The sequence below is a fragment of the Anthonomus grandis genome, chromosome 11 (genome assembly GCF_022605725.1).
Source record: "Anthonomus grandis grandis chromosome 11, icAntGran1.3, whole genome shotgun sequence".
Lineage (NCBI taxonomy): Eukaryota > Metazoa > Arthropoda > Insecta > Coleoptera > Curculionidae > Anthonomus > Anthonomus grandis.
In genome coordinates this window covers 24,715,944-24,733,749 of record NC_065556.1, presented here as the reverse complement: position 1 = coordinate 24,733,749, position 17,806 = coordinate 24,715,944, and the positions used below count along the sequence as shown (strand labels likewise).

The 17,806-nt window shown below is 31.9% G+C and overlaps 1 protein-coding gene across 1 annotated transcript in view; it reads right to left on the bottom strand.

Moving 5' to 3' along the window:
• Positions 1-11,108, bottom strand: part of LOC126742588 (homeobox protein Nkx-2.5-like) — a 119,172-nt gene extending 108,064 nt beyond the window's left edge. The window contains exon 1 of the mRNA XM_050449322.1: positions 10,975-11,108. The gene's annotated coding sequence lies outside the window, so the exon portion shown is untranslated. The remainder of the gene's footprint in view (positions 1-10,974) is intronic.
• Positions 11,109-17,806: the final 6,698 nt, after the last annotated feature.

The window sequence follows — 17,806 nt, the reverse complement described above, 5'->3', positions numbered from 1 at the left end:
ATAATGAGTTTCGAAAAAAACTAAGGGAATTACAGCACTTTGAAAATGCGAAAAATCGATTTTCTTTAAACCCGAAATTAGCTATAGAAATCCCTATCAGCGGCTTATTCCCATCACCTACATTACGAAAACACCGGATAATAACGGAATTCGACCAGAACAAGTGGAATTATAGCACTTTGAAAATTCGTAAAAAAGTCAATTTTCGACCCCGTTTTTGAGCCCAAAAATGGGCTACAAAAATGCGAGATCTCAGCTAATATGGGAGCTACGACCTTGCGGATGGTCTCGTTGGATTCAGAAGGACGAAACTAAGTCAAAACCGTTGGAATTTTCCCGATAGTGCCCATAGAAGCCGAGATATGGACCTCCAAAGTTTGGGATTTTTCATTTTAAGGGTATACCCCCCCGTATCGAATTTTTCACCAAAAATTGATTTTTTTCGAATTTGAACTAACTATACCAGCGGCTTGTTCCCATCACCTACAACACGAAAACACCGGGTTATAATGAGTTTCGAGAAAAACTAAGGGAATTACAGCACTTTGAAAATGCGAAAAATCGATTTTCTTTAAACCCGAAATTAGCTATAGAAATCCCTATCAGCGGCTTATTCCCATCACCTACATTACGAAAACACCGGATTATAACGGAATTCGACCAGAACAAGTGGAATTATAGCACTTTGAAAATTCGTAAAAAAGTCAATTTTCGACCCCGTTTTTGAGCCCAAAAATGGGCTACAAAAATGCGAGATCTCAGCTAATATGGGAGCTACGACCTTGCGGATGGTCTCGTTGGATTCAGAAGGACGAAACTAAGTCAAAACCGTTGGAATTTTCCCGATAGTGCCCATAGAAGCCGAGATATGGACCTCCAAAGTTTGGGATTTTTCATTTTAAGAGTATACCCCCCCGTATCGAATTTTTCACCAAAAATTGATTTTTTTCGAATTTGAACTAACTATACCAGCGGCTTGTTCCCATCACCTACAACACGAAAACACCGGGTTATAATGAGTTTCGAGAAAAACTAAGGGATTTACAGCACTTTGAAAATGCGAAAAATCGATTTTCTTTAAACCCGAAATTAGCTATAGAAACCCCTATCAGTGGCTTATTCTTATCACCTAAATTACGAAAACACCGGATTATAACGGAATTCGACCAGAACAAGTGGAATTATAGCACTTTGAAAATTCGTAAAAAAGTCAATTTTCGACCCCGTTTTTGAGCCCAAAAATGGGCTACAAAAATGCGAGATCTCAGCTAATATGGGAGCTACGACCTTGCGGATGGTCTCGTTGGATTCAGAAGGACGAAACTAAGTCAAAACCGTTGGAATTTTCCCGATAGTGCCCATAGAAGCCGAGATATGGACCTCCAAAGTTTGGGATTTTTCATTTTAAGGGTATACCCCCCGTATCGAATTTTTCACCAAAAATTGATTTTTTTCGAATTTGAACTAACTATACCAGCGGCTTGTTCCCATCACCTACAACACGAAAACACCGGGTTATAATGAGTTTCGAGAAAAACTAAGGGAATTACAGCACTTTGAAAATGCGAAAAATCGATTTTCTTTAAACCCGAAATTAGCTATAGAAATCCCTATCAGCGGCTTATTCCCATCACCTACATTACGAAAACACCGGATTATAACGGAATTCGACCAGAACAAGTGGAATTATAGCACTTTGAAAATTCGTAAAAAAGTCAATTTTCGACCCCGTTTTTGAGCCCAAAAATGGGCTACAAAAATGCGAGATCTCAGCTAATATGGGAGCTACGACCTTGCGGATGGTCTCGTTGGATTCAGAAGGACGAAACTAAGTCAAAACCGTTGGAATTTTCCCGATAGTGCCCATAGAAGCCGAGATATGGACCTCCAAAGTTTGGGATTTTTCATTTTAAGGGTATACCCCCCCGTATCAAATTTTTCACCAAAAATTGATTTTTTTCGAATTTGAACTAACTATACCAGCGGCTTGTTCCCATCACCTACAACACGAAAACACCGGGTTATAATGAGTTTCGAGAAAAACTAAGGGAATTACAGCACTTTGAAAATGCGAAAAATCGATTTTCTTTAAACCCGAAATTAGCTATAGAAATCCCTATCAGCGGCTTATTCCCATCACCTACATTACGAAAACACCGGATTATAACGGAATTCGACCAGAACAAGTGGAATTATAGCACTTTGAAAATTCGTAAAAAAGTCAATTTTCGACCCCGTTTTTGAGCCCAAAAATGGGCTACAAAAATGCGAGATCTCAGCTAATATGGGAGCTACGACCTTGCGGATGGTCTCGTTGGATTCAGAAGGACGAAACTAAGTCAAAACCGTTGGAATTTTCCCGATAGTGCCCATAGAAGCCGAGATATGGACCTCCAAAGTTTGGGATTTTTCATTTTAAGGGTATACCCCCCCGTATCGAATTTTTCACCAAAAATTGATTTTTTTCGAATTTGAACTAACTATACCAGCGGCTTGTTCCCATCACCTACAACACGAAAACACCGGGTTATAATGAGTTTCGAGAAAAACTAAGGGATTTACAGCACTTTGAAAATGCGAAAAATCGATTTTCTTTAAACCCGAAATTAGCTATAGAAACCCCTATCAGTGGCTTATTCTTATCACCTAAATTACGAAAACACCGGATTATAACGGAATTCGACCAGAACAAGTGGAATTATAGCACTTTGAAAATTCGTAAAAAAGTCAATTTTCGACCCCGTTTTCGAGCCCAAAAATGGGCTACAAAAATGCGAGATCTCAGCTAATATGGGAGCTACGACCTTGCGGATGGTCTCGTTGGATTCAGAAGGACGAAACTAAGTCAAAACCGTTGGAATTTTCCCGATAGTGCCCATAGAAGCCGAGATATGGACCTCCAAAGTTTGGGATTTTTCATTTTAAGGGTATACCCCCCGTATCGAATTTTTCACCAAAAATTGATTTTTTTCGAATTTGAACTAACTATACCAGCGGCTTGTTTTCATCACCTACAACACGAAAACACCGGGTTATAATGAGTTTCGAGAAAAACTAAGGGAATTACAGCACTTTGAAAATGCGAAAAATCGATTTTCTTTAAACCCGAAATTAGCTATAGAAACCCCTATCAGTGGCTTATTCTTATCACCTAAATTACGAAAACACCGGATTATAACGGAATTCGACCAGAACAAGTGGAATTATAGCACTTTGAAAATTCGTAAAAAAGTCAATTTTCGACCCCGTTTTTGAGCCCAAAAATGGGCTACAAAAATGCGAGATCTCAGCTAATATGGGAGCTACGACCTTGCGGATGGTCTCGTTGGATTCAGAAGGACGAAACTAAGTCAAAACCGTTGGAATTTTCCCGATAGTGCCCATAGAAGCCGAGATATGGACCTCCAAAGTTTGGGATTTTTCATTTTAAGGGTATACCCCCCCGTATCGAATTTTTCACCAAAAATTGATTTTTTTCGAATTTGAACTAACTATACCAGCGGCTTGTTCCCATCACCTACAACACGAAAACACCGGGTTATAATGAGTTTCGAGAAAAACTAAGGGAATTACAGCACTTTGAAAATGCGAAAAATCGATTTTCTTTAAACCCGAAATTAGCTATAGAAATCCCTATCAGCGGCTTATTCCCATCACCTACATTACGAAAACACCGGATTATAACGGAATTCGACCAGAACAAGTGGAATTATAGCACTTTGAAAATTCGGAAAAAAGTCAATTTTCGACCCCGTTTTTGAGCCCAAAAATGGGCTACAAAAATGCGAGATCTCAGCTAATATGGGAGCTACGACCTTGCGGATGGTCTCGTTGGATTCAGAAGGACGAAACTAAGTCAAAACCGTTGGAATTTTCCCGATAGTGCCCATAGAAGCCGAGATATGGACCTCCAAAGTTTGGGATTTTTCATTTTAAGGGTATACCCCCCCGTATCAAATTTTTCACCAAAAATTGATTTTTTTCGAATTTGAACTAACTATACCAGCGGCTTGTTCCCATCACCTACAACACGAAAACACCGGGTTATAATGAGTTTCGAGAAAAACTAAGGGAATTACAGCACTTTGAAAATGCGAAAAATCGATTTTCTTTAAACCCGAAATTAGCTATAGAAATCCCTATCAGCGGCTTATTCCCATCACCTACATTACGAAAACACCGGATTATAACGGAATTCGACCAGAACAAGTGGAATTATAGCACTTTGAAAATTCGTAAAAAAGTCAATTTTCGACCCCGTTTTTGAGCCCAAAAATGGGCTACAAAAATGCGAGATCTCAGCTAATATGGGAGCTACGACCTTGCGGATGGTCTCGTTGGATTCAGAAGGACGAAACTAAGTCAAAACCGTTGGAATTTTCCCGATAGTGCCCATAGAAGCCGAGATATGGACCTCCAAAGTTTGGGATTTTTCATTTTAAGGGTATACCCCCCCGTATCGAATTTTTCACCAAAAATTGATTTTTTTCGAATTTGAACTAACTATACCAGCGGCTTGTTCCCATCACCTACAACACGAAAACACCGGGTTATAATGAGTTTCGAGAAAAACTAAGGGAATTACAGCACTTTGAAAATGCGAAAAATCGATTTTCTTTAAACCCGAAATTAGCTATAGAAACCCCTATCAGTGGCTTATTCTTATCACCTAAATTACGAAAACACCGGATTATAACGGAATTCGACCAGAACAAGTGGAATTATAGCACTTTGAAAATTCGTAAAAAAGTCAATTTTCGACCCCGTTTTTGAGCCCAAAAATGGGCTACAAAAATGCGAGATCTCAGCTAATATGGGAGCTACGACCTTGCGGATGGTCTCGTTGGATTCAGAAGGACGAAACTAAGTCAAAACCGTTGGAATTTTCCCGATAGTGCCCATAGAAGCCGAGATATGGACCTCCAAAGTTTGGGATTTTTCATTTTAAGGGTATACCCCCCCGTATCGAATTTTTCACCAAAAATTGATTTTTTTCGAATTTGAACTAACTATACCAGCGGCTTGTTCCCATCACCTACAACACGAAAACACCGGGTTATAATGAGTTTCGAGAAAAACTAAGGGAATTACAGCACTTTGAAAATGCGAAAAATCGATTTTCTTTAAACCCGAAATTAGCTATAGAAACCCCTATCAGTGGCTTATTCTTATCACCTAAATTACGGAAACACCGGATTATAACGGAATTCGACCAGAACAAGTGGAATTATAGCACTTTGAAAATTCGTAAAAAAGTCAATTTTCGACCCCGTTTTTGAGCCCAAAAATGGGCTACAAAAATGCGAGATCTCAGCTAATATGGGAGCTACGACCTTGCGGATGGTCTCGTTGGATTCAGAAGGACGAAACTAAGTCAAAACCGTTGGAATTTTCCCGATAGTGCCCATAGAAGCCGAGATATGGACCTCCAAAGTTTGGGATTTTTCATTTTAAGGGTATACCCCTCCGTATCGAATTTTTCACCAAAAATTGATTTTTTTCGAATTTGAACTAACTATACCAGCGGCTTGTTCCCATCACCTACAACACGAAAACACCGGGTTATAATGAGTTTCGAGAAAAACTAAGGGAATTACAGCACTTTGAAAATGCGAAAAATCGATTTTCTTTAAACCCGAAATTAGCTATAGAAATCCCTATCAGCGGCTTATTCCCATCACCTACATTACGAAAACACCGGATTATAACGGAATTCGACCAGAACAAGTGGAATTATTGCACTTTGAAAATTCGTAAAAAAGTCAATTTTCGACCCCGTTTTTGAGCCCAAAAATGGGCTACAAAAATGCAAGATCTCAGCCAATATAAGAGCTACGACCTTGCGGATGGTCTCGTTGGATTCAGAAGGACGAAACTAAGTTAAAACCGTTGGAATTTTCCCGATAGTGCCCATAGAAGCCGAGATATGGACCTCCAAAGTTTGGGATTTTTCATTTTAAGGGTATACCCCCCCGTATCGAATTTTTCACCAAAAATTGATTTTTTTCGAATTTGAACTAACTATACCAGCGGCTTGTTCCCATCACCTACAACATGAAAACACCGGGTTATAATGAGTTTCGAGAAAAACTAAGGGAATTACAGCACTTTGAAAATGCGAAAAATCGATTTTCTTTAAACCCGAAATTAGCTATAGAAACCCCTATCAGTGGCTTATTCTTATCACCTAAATTACGAAAACACCGGGTTATAACGAAATTCGACCAGAACAAGTGGAAATATAGGTTTTTGAAAATTCGGAAAAAAGTCAATTTTTTACCCCGTTTTTGAGCCCAAAAATGGGCCACAAAAATGCAAGATCTCAGCTAATATGGGAGCTACAAACTTGCGGATGGCCTCGTTAGATTCAGAAGGACGAAACTAAGACAAGAATGTTGGAATTTTCCCGATAGCTCCCATAGAAGCCGAGATATAGACCTTCAAAGTTTGGGTTTTTTTTATTTTTCGGGTATACCCCCCGTTTGGATTTTTTTTAGAAAATTTTTTTTTTTTTCGAATTCGATCTAACTATACCAGTGGATTGTTCTCAATAATTTTGATCACAAAACAATTTTTAAGTTTCTATTTCCAGTCTTTATTGAAGTCAAACTTAAATTTCCAGTTAATTTTGGTGCTTATACATTTTTTTTGACCCCAGACTTATTTACCATAAAGCAAACGCGTAGTATTTGCATAGCATACAATACTAATAAAAGTTATTTATTTATTGGGATTGTGCGCTGTGCGGTTTTAAATTTAAAATATATTCATTAAGCCTAACATATTATTTACTGCATACTATGGCCCTCGAAGTGATTTATTGTTAGCCATAAATAACACTTACTCTATTAAAATTAAATATACGTCTAGAATAATCTACTAAGCAAATTGTCGAATTATGTATTCTTGACCTACCACTTATTTTATATAGGGTGAACATAGGGTGAAATAATCGCAGAATTTAGCTTCTTGAGCAGAATTTTAAAATTTAACCTCAAACACCGATTATAATGTGTTTTTTTTTGTGTTGAAGTTACTTACATACCCACTTTTAAGGCAAGATTTGTATTTTTTTTTTGTAAATCTTTAATCCAGCTTTAAAATCAACGTTTACTTGTTCGCCCTGTATACGAAACTTGACGGGATATCAAGCGAAAATTGATTTAGTTCACGGGCGTAGGCATAAAGGCCCATAAACGTATCATCTATAAATCATTTGCATTTACAAGGCGATTCTCGACGGGCAGGCATGTATATCCAATTCCCGATAATCGATCTGGAGAGTTGTAATCGATATAATTGATATTTTTTATTGGGCCGATGTTCCTTTCAAAATTAATTAATTATTGTGTCTGCGATATTATGGGTATGCCGGGTTGAGTTCTTCGGACACCCCATGCCGATTTTGGGTCCTCGGCGGCATCTTTTTTTTCAAAGCGATCCTGGTGTGGTCGACGAAGGAATGACAAATATTGTTTTCGGTAAAAAAACCTATACTTCACTTAAGTTCAAACAAAATTCTTATAGCTAAAATATATATACAGTTGATTCTATCATTAGTACTGGGATAATCATTGTATTTTCTATAATATTTAACATTTTCTATTTAATAAAATTTTAACACCACTCTCTTTTCTTAATTGTATAAGTGTTCTAAGATATATGTCTTATATCTGACATTTTAAATTTTTTAGAGAAAACATTACATGCGTCTTATATAACCAATAATTTACTTTTATATTAAGCATTCAGAGATTGGAGGGACACAAAGTCAATGGTCTCAAATTATGTTTAATTTTTAAAAACGACACGTATTTTGCCCTAAGGCATCGTCAGATCGGTAAATCTATTAGATTAACACCACAAACATTTAAGTTGAAACAAAAATAAATCCATAAAAAATAAAAAATAATGCTGACGTTCACATTAAATCCGGTGTAAAACTAAATAAAAGTTTTTAAACTAAATAAACATTTTATTCTCCTGGTTTTAAAGACACCACATTCATTATATTTCCATAAAAAATGTTTTGCATTTTAACTTTTATTATAAAATTAAAGAAATTAAAATGATATTATTTAGTAAAAAAATACGCTTTTATTTTTTCAAATGCACAAGAAATGATTTTGTTTTTCATATAAAATTTATATGTTCTTTAAATTGTAAAATTACATTTTGAGAAGTAGAAATTCTATTTGTGGGTGCACCATCTTCCTATACAACTATATTTACATATATAATGGTTTCTTACTGGTATTTACATGACTTTAGGTAATTTAAGTTAGCATTGTTCAATATGTTAATATTTAGAATGTGACTATTTATTTCTATTATATATTTTTTTTAAAATATTAGTTATCTAATCTGACAATCGCAAAATTAATTTTTTAGAGAATATTTGAATGATAATATTGTTATAATATTTATTGCATAATTTACTTTTACTCTACAGAAGTATAAATTTATGTTTGAAAAAATAAATTGTTCTGTTATTCCTCTTTATCCATGTATGTATATTATTTACATACGTTTTTTAACTGCCATTTACCTTAGTTTGACGCACATACTATTATTATCGTTATGTATTGCATTATATAAATAAACAGGTATTTTTATGATTGTCGAATACCTACGCTGCAATGTGTCCTCTTTTTCTCTATACGGTAGTTTTTAAAACATTATATTTAGTACATTTCTGTAACCAGTATCACAAAACTACATTTTTGTAGGATATAAATTAAGTATCTAAATAAATTTATATTTTCTATAAATGTGAATATTGTGCCATTAGTTTTTTCTACTGTAGGGTTAAAAGACATAGCATTCACTGTATTTCTATAATACAGGGTGTTTCAGAACTATGGGATTAAACTTCTGGGGGTTGTTCAGTGCAACAGAATCCATTTGAGTATAGGAACCCATATCTGGAAATGCGTCACTACGTCACTACGGCCCTAAGACGCGTTTAAATTTATAAAAAAACATTAATTACCTAAATAGGATCTGCTGCATTTATTTTTACCTTTTGTACATGATACCATAACAACACTTGTTTGCACAACTTTAAAAATACCAGAAAATTACTTATTTATAAGTTATCCTCTTAGGGAGTCAATTGTGATTAATTTGATTTTAAAACAATATTAAAAGGTCATTTTTAATAGAGTCAAATATTTTAATACCTGTACACTCTTAAAATCGTATTTCGTTGCATATTGTCGACTATTAAACTTAGAAAAAAATAAATATAAGTAATAAATTTTTAATCGTATTTAAAGGAAAATATGACAATATTAGAGATTTACAGCAGAAAGTACCAACAAGTTAAATTTATAATATCCCATAATTTTTTTTGCTGTAGTTTTTTTAGAGCATTACACTTAGTATATTTCTATAACTAAATAAATGCAAAATTACATTTTTACAAAATACCTTATAAAAATTAAACAACCAATTTTATTCATTTTAAATGTAATTCTCATTTATACATAGTTTACAAATTTTCGTGCATTCCTTTATTGGTAAAAAGATCATACATTATTATTTTCCATAATAAACAAAAACTACAAATATTAAGCAGCTTATGAATATTAATAATTTATTTAATATTAGTAGTTATTACATTCATTTCTGTAATTTATAATAGATTTATTGAAAAAGCCTTTAAACCAAAAAAAAATATCTATTTTAATTTAAATTACTTTACATAGAGCATGCAGATGTAAACCTACCCACAACAAAATAAAAACCGAAAACACTCCTCCTGAATTTCAATCGATTCGCTTTTTAAATATCCGCATATAAATTTAAACTTTTGTATGAAAATATCAACAATTTTTTTTTTGTTCCGTTCGCTTTTTTATAGCAGCTCGACAGTCAAAAGGCTTTATTTAGTTGGCGCCATATTTTGCAATTTAAATGAGCTATTGATAGCTTTATATTCAGGCTTATATTGAAATTATTTTTTTTTTAGGAAATGAAATTAAGTATTATTTATTTAGTAAAATTTGGCATTCAGAAGTAATACTCATATGTATGAAGAAAAAATTGAATTTATGACAAAGGCACCATTGGAATAGTATTTAATAAAATAGAAAAATCATTAATTTAATTTTTCAATATAAAACGGTAACTGTACTGTACTATTTTTATAAATTTGAAATATTGTAACTAACTTTAATATGCTTTACTTCATTATAATTTTTGTTAGCGAACAACTAATAAATAAATTATATAAAAATGAATTTTTACCAAAAATTATTTTTTATATGTGTACCAATGAATACTCCTTAGTATTTCAAATGGTATTATTTTTAAGGTTTATTTAACCTAGTCAATACCCTAACTTTGAAATAATTTTTTAGATAATATAATTGTAAAATTGCATTGGGTAAGCAACAATTATTCTTGTAAATTTACAAATATTTTAAAACAAAATTATTAAATTTTAGTTTACCTAAGCTAGTTTATCTTGTGTATTAGAGCTGATATATTGTAAATATGACATGGTTCTAGCGGTAGTATTAGTGAGTTAGATGACTTTTTATTTCTTGAGGTCCGTATTAATAATAAAAGTAAAATTACCTTGAGCTTTAATCATGCGCATGCAATACTTAAAAAAATTAAGGTTTCGAAAAGAAAAACTTATTTTTCTACAACTGTTTTACTTTTTAAGTTTGTGCAATAAAAAGCATTGAGTTTGAAAAAATTGTCAGTCTTGTAAAAATTAAAACATGACCCTAAACTGGGTCAGTTATTTTAAAATATCTCTTTAAACACACTCGAAAAGAAATGACTCTTTCTTCCAAAATGTTTTTATTTTTTTATTCAAATAAGTAGGTATATATTATTTGTTACAAAAAAAAAGTTTGGTCAAAAGTCTCGAACCTATATTACGATTAAGATTTGTTTAAAGTTATCATCAATATACTATAATCAATTTAAATTAATATATACATATAACAAAAAAATTACCTGATCACCAGTATTTAATATTTACACACTTAAAAACTGCAACTTTAACACGTGCACGCTACGAATAAATTACGGATACTAAAATATTTTATCATTTGTAGTTTTTTGTAATAAGTAACGTTCCTTAAGAGAACATAGACAGACGACTAATTTCAATTATTTACAACTTTTTTTCAGCAAATTCTACACTACATAGTACACCTGATAAGGAGCCGACATATAATTATAACAGAGACAATCGTGTGGAATTGGCTCCGACGTGCAAATAACGGGTAAAAGTTATTAAAGAATAAATTGTATTTATCTAGATTAAATGTTTTCTTTTTCTTAATTTCAGGAAAATTGTCAAGTAAGTGTATGTAAGAAATTACTGCCTTTTTGAAGAAATCAAACACTCAATAACTCATAATACGTTTAATCTTCATCACTTTTTAATTTGATATCCATTTCACCGGTTGTTATTGCCCTCACGAAATTACCAACAGTAACGATATCATTATATTTAATAAGAGTTCTAACAATGTGTTGAAATCATGTCCATTTAGTGATGTTTGAATTTTCTCGGGAGAAATTGTTACGTTCTGAATCATTTTAGACTCTGTTTTATTTTAGACTCTGTGCACATTTTTATTCCCTTGTGATTAAATAAATCCCTACCCAAAATTGCGTCTAATTTCATAACCGAACTTTCAACAACATAAAAATTTATTTCAAATGCTGTCCCTTCCCTTTCAACTAGTAAACACAACTTGGAATTGAATTGCCTCCTATACCTGTTAACATCATAAAAGTTAGTTCCAAATGACAAGTGCAATTTATGAGCAATTTTATCCGAAAGCAAACTACATTCTGCACCCGTATCGATTAAACAATTTACGGTCAAATTTTGTATTTTAAACGTTATGCAAAAATCATTATCTAGGTCTACACAGAAGTAGTTTATTTTGGAGAATATAGACGAAGTCCCCGCCTTATTTCGATTTTTGAAGAAACATTTTTCAGAACTGTGCCCAAATTTCTTACATATCTCACAAGGTTTTACAATACCGGGCAGATTATTTGAGCCAGTCGCCTTATTAGCATTATCATAGTTAGATAGCTTACGCGATTTAAAACAATTTCGGCTGATATGATCAGGATTTTTAAACGGATTCGGGCGTTTTAGCGCCCCTGCTTGAAGCTGAGTGCTTGGTTTACAAATTTGATAATTACTAAGTAAGGTGGAAATAGAATCAATTCTGCTATTTAAAGCAGCTGTTTTGATATGTGTGTCTGTTATATCACCAATAACTATTTCAACTATTTGACTCATCACTTAAATTAAAATTTTAAGAATTTAACAAAGATATTTTTTGTCTAGCGTACTCACAATATCCTGTTGCTTGGTCGCTTCTGTACATACTAGCCTTACGTAGCCGCTCACTGAGATTCCTCTTCACAGGAAAGAGCTGACAAAGCTCGGCTCGGAAACTAGCTCAAATTTTATGCCAGTTGTCATACCAATCCTTTGCGTCACCTTCAAGGGCTCCCGCGGCTCTGCAAAGGTGTTCAAAATCACTCCAGTTAAACGTGGCCGCCAAAGTCTCTATATCATCATACCAACTAATCGCTCCCGCATGACTTTTTGACGGGTCAAAAGCTGGAATATTAATTGGTGCTAATGGCGCAGCTTGTTGAGGTTGTTGCTGAATTCCACGAAGAAGAGCAGTTAAAACACTGGTTAATTCCTCCATTTTGATACAATTTAGCTCTAAAGTATCACTGCGAAATTAAAACGCACCCTATATACGATCAAAGCAATAAATTGCTTACACGCGTACACCCGAAGTAGGTCAGATTGCACTATATTTCTTCTGTGGTTCTTTTGGTGAGTGAATCCCACTTCTGATGTAAGAAATTACTGCTTTTTGAAAAAATCAAACACTCAATAACTTATAATACGTTTAATCTTCATCGTGTTTCATATAAGACTGCCTGTCACTAAAAACATAACCCGATACCTACCATTAATAATATCGCTATTTCGAGCGTTTTTGCTTACAATTCCAGAAGGATTAAATGAAATATTTTATCTGACTTACCATGCTCTGGCGGTCCGGACTTGATAATTTAATAAAAAGCTCACATGTACATTATAGGATAAATAATGGATTCCAAATAGAGTGTGTGTCATATGACTCTGCATAAAATAATCACTGCATAAACAATTTGGAAAGGCATTCTATTATTCACACAGAAATGAAATAGTAAAAACGTAACCACTACTTGTGTATCAAGTACTCAATAAAATTAATAATGAATTCAATATTTATAGAAGGCTTTTTTATTGTTATTTTATTGGATAAAATAATAATATTAAAAATTCTGCATCATTAAATACATTTTAATATATTGACTCCTAGACAAATGAGATTTATGTAAAAAAATAAAACACTATGAACCCTAACACTATGAAACTAATAAGGATCGAATCATACCAATTTTTTTGTTTAATCTAAATTCATTCTAATTTTTGACTATGATAGAATAATTATGTTACCAATTTCTAGACAAAAATTAAAAAACTGGGCAGTTTTTTTTTTCGTCTTATGAATAAAAATGAGCTTCCAAGGCAACATAAGTAACTTAACAAATAACAAATAATTATCTGTAAACAATGTCTGACTTTTTCTTACAGTAAGCATCTTCACGATAAAATTTACACACAAGGGGGCAGAAAAACATAAAGTATATATAGTCATTTGTTCGGCTAATGAGTCTGATTCGAAATTTATTTCTTTTAAGCCATCCCAGCGAAAATTTCCAAGTAGTAGCGCAGATCGGAGCGTTTAATAGCACATTGTCCTTTGAGGTACGATCTCTGGTCTACCCAGTTGGGCGGTATTCCACTGGTACACCTCTTCGTTAAGCTGCTCTGAGTGACACCGCCACCTCGCACCGTCTTGTTAGCGTACCGTGCGAGCCAAACCACTTTACATTGAATGAAGATATCGGCATAATAAGCTTAGTGGACACCAGATATTTATCGGATCGCCCTTTTTTTTACCTATTTGGAATAAAAGCTGCCATGTCCGTAACTAGGTAGTTTTATGGGACCATTTTGGTACCTCCACTGACGGGAAACTGTAACTTTTCTTAAAGTCATTTATATGTATTGTTAGTTTTCCATTCCTAATGTTGTTTATTGGTTGGACGCTTGAGCTATTGTCAGCAAGGGAATACGGTTTTGTGTTTTCTAAGATGCTCTAATATATATGTGAAGATCTTATGAAAAACTAGTTCAGATTGTGGAAAATAAAACATTTCTTATTAATTCATTGCATTGGAAATTAACTACGTCTTCGAGTCGTGAGACAGGAAAGTATACAAGATTTATCAATATTATTGCAATAATAAAAACAGGGTAAGAGTACTGGTTTTCATGTTCTAGAACTGTAATAACAGTAAACATTTCGCAAATATACAATTAATGTTCGTTTTAATGTTAAATAATAATATTAATATTAATACAAATAAACATCTTTTGTTATCAAAAAGATTTATTCCACTTACCCCCTGCTGAAAAAAAATCAAGTATAATAAAATAAGTAAAGAGTACAAACGACTTTTCAATAGTGCAAAGTAATTGGAGCTTAAGACTAGCATAATTAAAAATTAATAATAAAGTTTAATTAAACGCATATACAAATAATTTTAAATATATAGTTAGCACAATTGTAAAGATACTTTTTCTAGAAAAATTACTTAATGATGTAAGAATACAGTTAACATGTTTGCGAAATAATAAACATTTTTAACTTTAATTTAAAGTTAGTTTCAGATGGAGTTAATTGGATGTCAGAAAGATAAAGTAATAAGATAATAAGGGTGTCATGTTATCAAATTATAATCCCTTATAGTCAATCCAAGTTTAAAGTCTGACGAATAAACAAGTTTTGGAACTTTTAACAAAAATTTACGATTTTACTACCACTAGCTTAGAACAGCGCAATTAATGCATAACTTAATTGGATATGAACCTGTAATTTTTTTTTTTAATTTAAATATGTTCTTTATTTGATTATTCGCTTATATTAAATGAGAAAATTCAATAAAGTTACTTTTATGATGAAGATAGTTAATTTTGAGTAAAACATAAATATATTATTAGAATTTTAGAAACGATTTTTTTAAATAGTTAGCTTTTAATTAAGATTTATTTTAATTTGTTTAAAATTTTAAATTTATGTTTAGAGTTATATTTTTAGATAGATATTCTAGTCCTAAAATAAAATTTTGTATAATTTTCAAGTAGCAATTTTTAATTTTAAGAAATACTTCCTAAAAAGGATAATTTGGTTTACACCCAAATTTTTCAGAAATAAGTTATTTAATTTTTTTTTCAAAAATTTCATGTTTACATTAAAAGTACTTGGAGCTTTATTAATGTTTATAAATATTTCAAGCACTATTTGATTATAAAAAAAAAATTAAAACGAAGAGCTCTAGAAACGAATATTAATAAGCTTTATTACAAATGCAATCAAAAATAAAAAAAACAAAATTTTAGACATAGAATTTTAAGAAGTTTTAAAACAAATGATCTTGGGTAGAAGCTGAGAAAGTCATGTTAATAATTTTGATGTTAACGCATTTAAATGCTAACGCATTTTCATAAATTCAATTTAGTTTTAATGAAAGAATATGTCTTGTTATGTGACTGAAATTTTAAATTCAAAAATTTGCTTTTTCCTATTGCATTTGTGGTAAAGCTTCTTTTAATTCGTTTCTAGAGCTCTTCGTTTTGATTTTTTTTTATAATCAAATAATGCTTGAAATATTTATAAACATTAATAGAGCCCCAAGTACTTTTTATGTAAATATGAAATTTTTTGAAAAATCATTAAATAAGCTAATTCTGAAAAATTTGCGTATAAACATCACACTTTTTAGGAGGTATTCTTTATAATTACATATTTCAACTTGAAAATTTTATTTTAGGACTATAATATTTATCTAACAATAAAGCTCTAAAATTAATTTAAAATTTTAAACAAATTGGAACAAATCTTTATTAAAAACTAGAGATAAAGATTATTTAAAAAAACCGTTTCTAAAATTCTAAAAATATATTTATATTTTAGTGAAAATTAAGTATCTTCATCATAAAAGTAGTTTTTTTGAATTTTCTCATTTACTTTAAGCGAATAATCAAATGAAGAACATAATTAAATTTAAAAAATAAAATTACAAGTTCATATCCAGTTAAGTTATGCATAAATCGCGTTGTTCTAAGCTAGTCGTAGTAAAATCGTAAATTTTTCTTAAAACTTCTAAAATTTGTTCATTCTTAAGACTTTGAATGATGCTTAAAAGATTGACTATAAGGAATTGTAATTGGATAACATAACACCCTTATTATCTTATTACTTTATCCTTCTGACATCAAATTCGTTTTATCTGAAACTAACTTTAAATGAAAGTTAAAAATATTTATTATTTCACAAACAGATTAACTGTATTCTCACATTGCTATAGTAATTTTTCTGGAGAAAGTATCTTTACAATTGTGCTATTATATTATATATATATATTTGAAATTATTTATTCTTTTGTTAAAACTAAATTAAATTTTTATGTCCAAAATTAAGACTCAAGCTACCGGCAATAGTGGAACGTGATATTCGTTCCACTATCCTTTTTTCATTCCACATTCCTTTTTTGATCTCCGATCATCTTCTACCTCATATTATTTACATCACAAATAAATATTTATCTAATAATCAATATCCTTCATTTTGAGGAAAAAATTAATTACACTCTCAGTTTATCAGTCAAATCCCTTTGATGTACCACATTTTCTATCCAACAGTATTTTGTGCACCCTGTCTAAAATTGTAGAAGTAATTGTATGTGATCAACTTAGCTAATATTGATTTTATTTGATTTAATTGTTATATCTTCAGTCAGGCTTTTGTACTGCCTATACTACTACTACTCATTTAGTGGTTATAACAAATGATTAACTTAGAGCTATTCATGAAGGCAATACTGCTTAGCACTCACTGTAGTAAAGCATTAGACGTTTTAGAGCAACCTACTTTTAAAAAAACGATGTGTTATGGCCTGGATAGTGATGCGATGACTTTATTATATATTAAAAATTGTAAACTGAATCAGTAAGAGGGTGTGATGCAAATTTACTATTCGTTTTAGTTTAATAATATCGGTCATACTTCTCAACTCATAGAGCATGACTATTTGTATTTAATTACTTCAAAAACCAAATTTGAATGCCTATTTTTGAAAAAAAAAGCCATTCCGTCTAACCACAATTTTAATATTGAGTTAAATAGGACTTCTCTTGATCATTTAGTATATGAAAGAAATTTAGAAATCTACCTTAAAGCGGCCTACAGACGATCAATATTATTGCGCAAAATATTGCACAATAATATTGCTAGTCGTTCCCAAACAGTGCAATAACTATATTCAATATATGGCGCAATAATTAGTTTTGTTTTCCACTTTGTTGGTAAGATATGTAAGAAAGATGAATAAGAAAAAAGTAGCTGCTATTGCCATTGTTTTGGCAACATGTTTGAAAAGGAAAAAAAAGCCTAGAAGTAAATCGATGAAAGAATGGTTTAAGAAAAGGAATCAGTATAGTCACGAATGTCTATTAAGGGAATTAAAAGTTAGTGAATCTGCTGATTTTCAAAACTTTCTACGAATGGATTATACAACATTTAGTGAATTATTAAAAATGGTTACACCTGAAATAGAAAAAATGAATACCACTATGAGAGATGCTATTCCTGCTAGTCACCGACTGTCAATCACACTACGATAT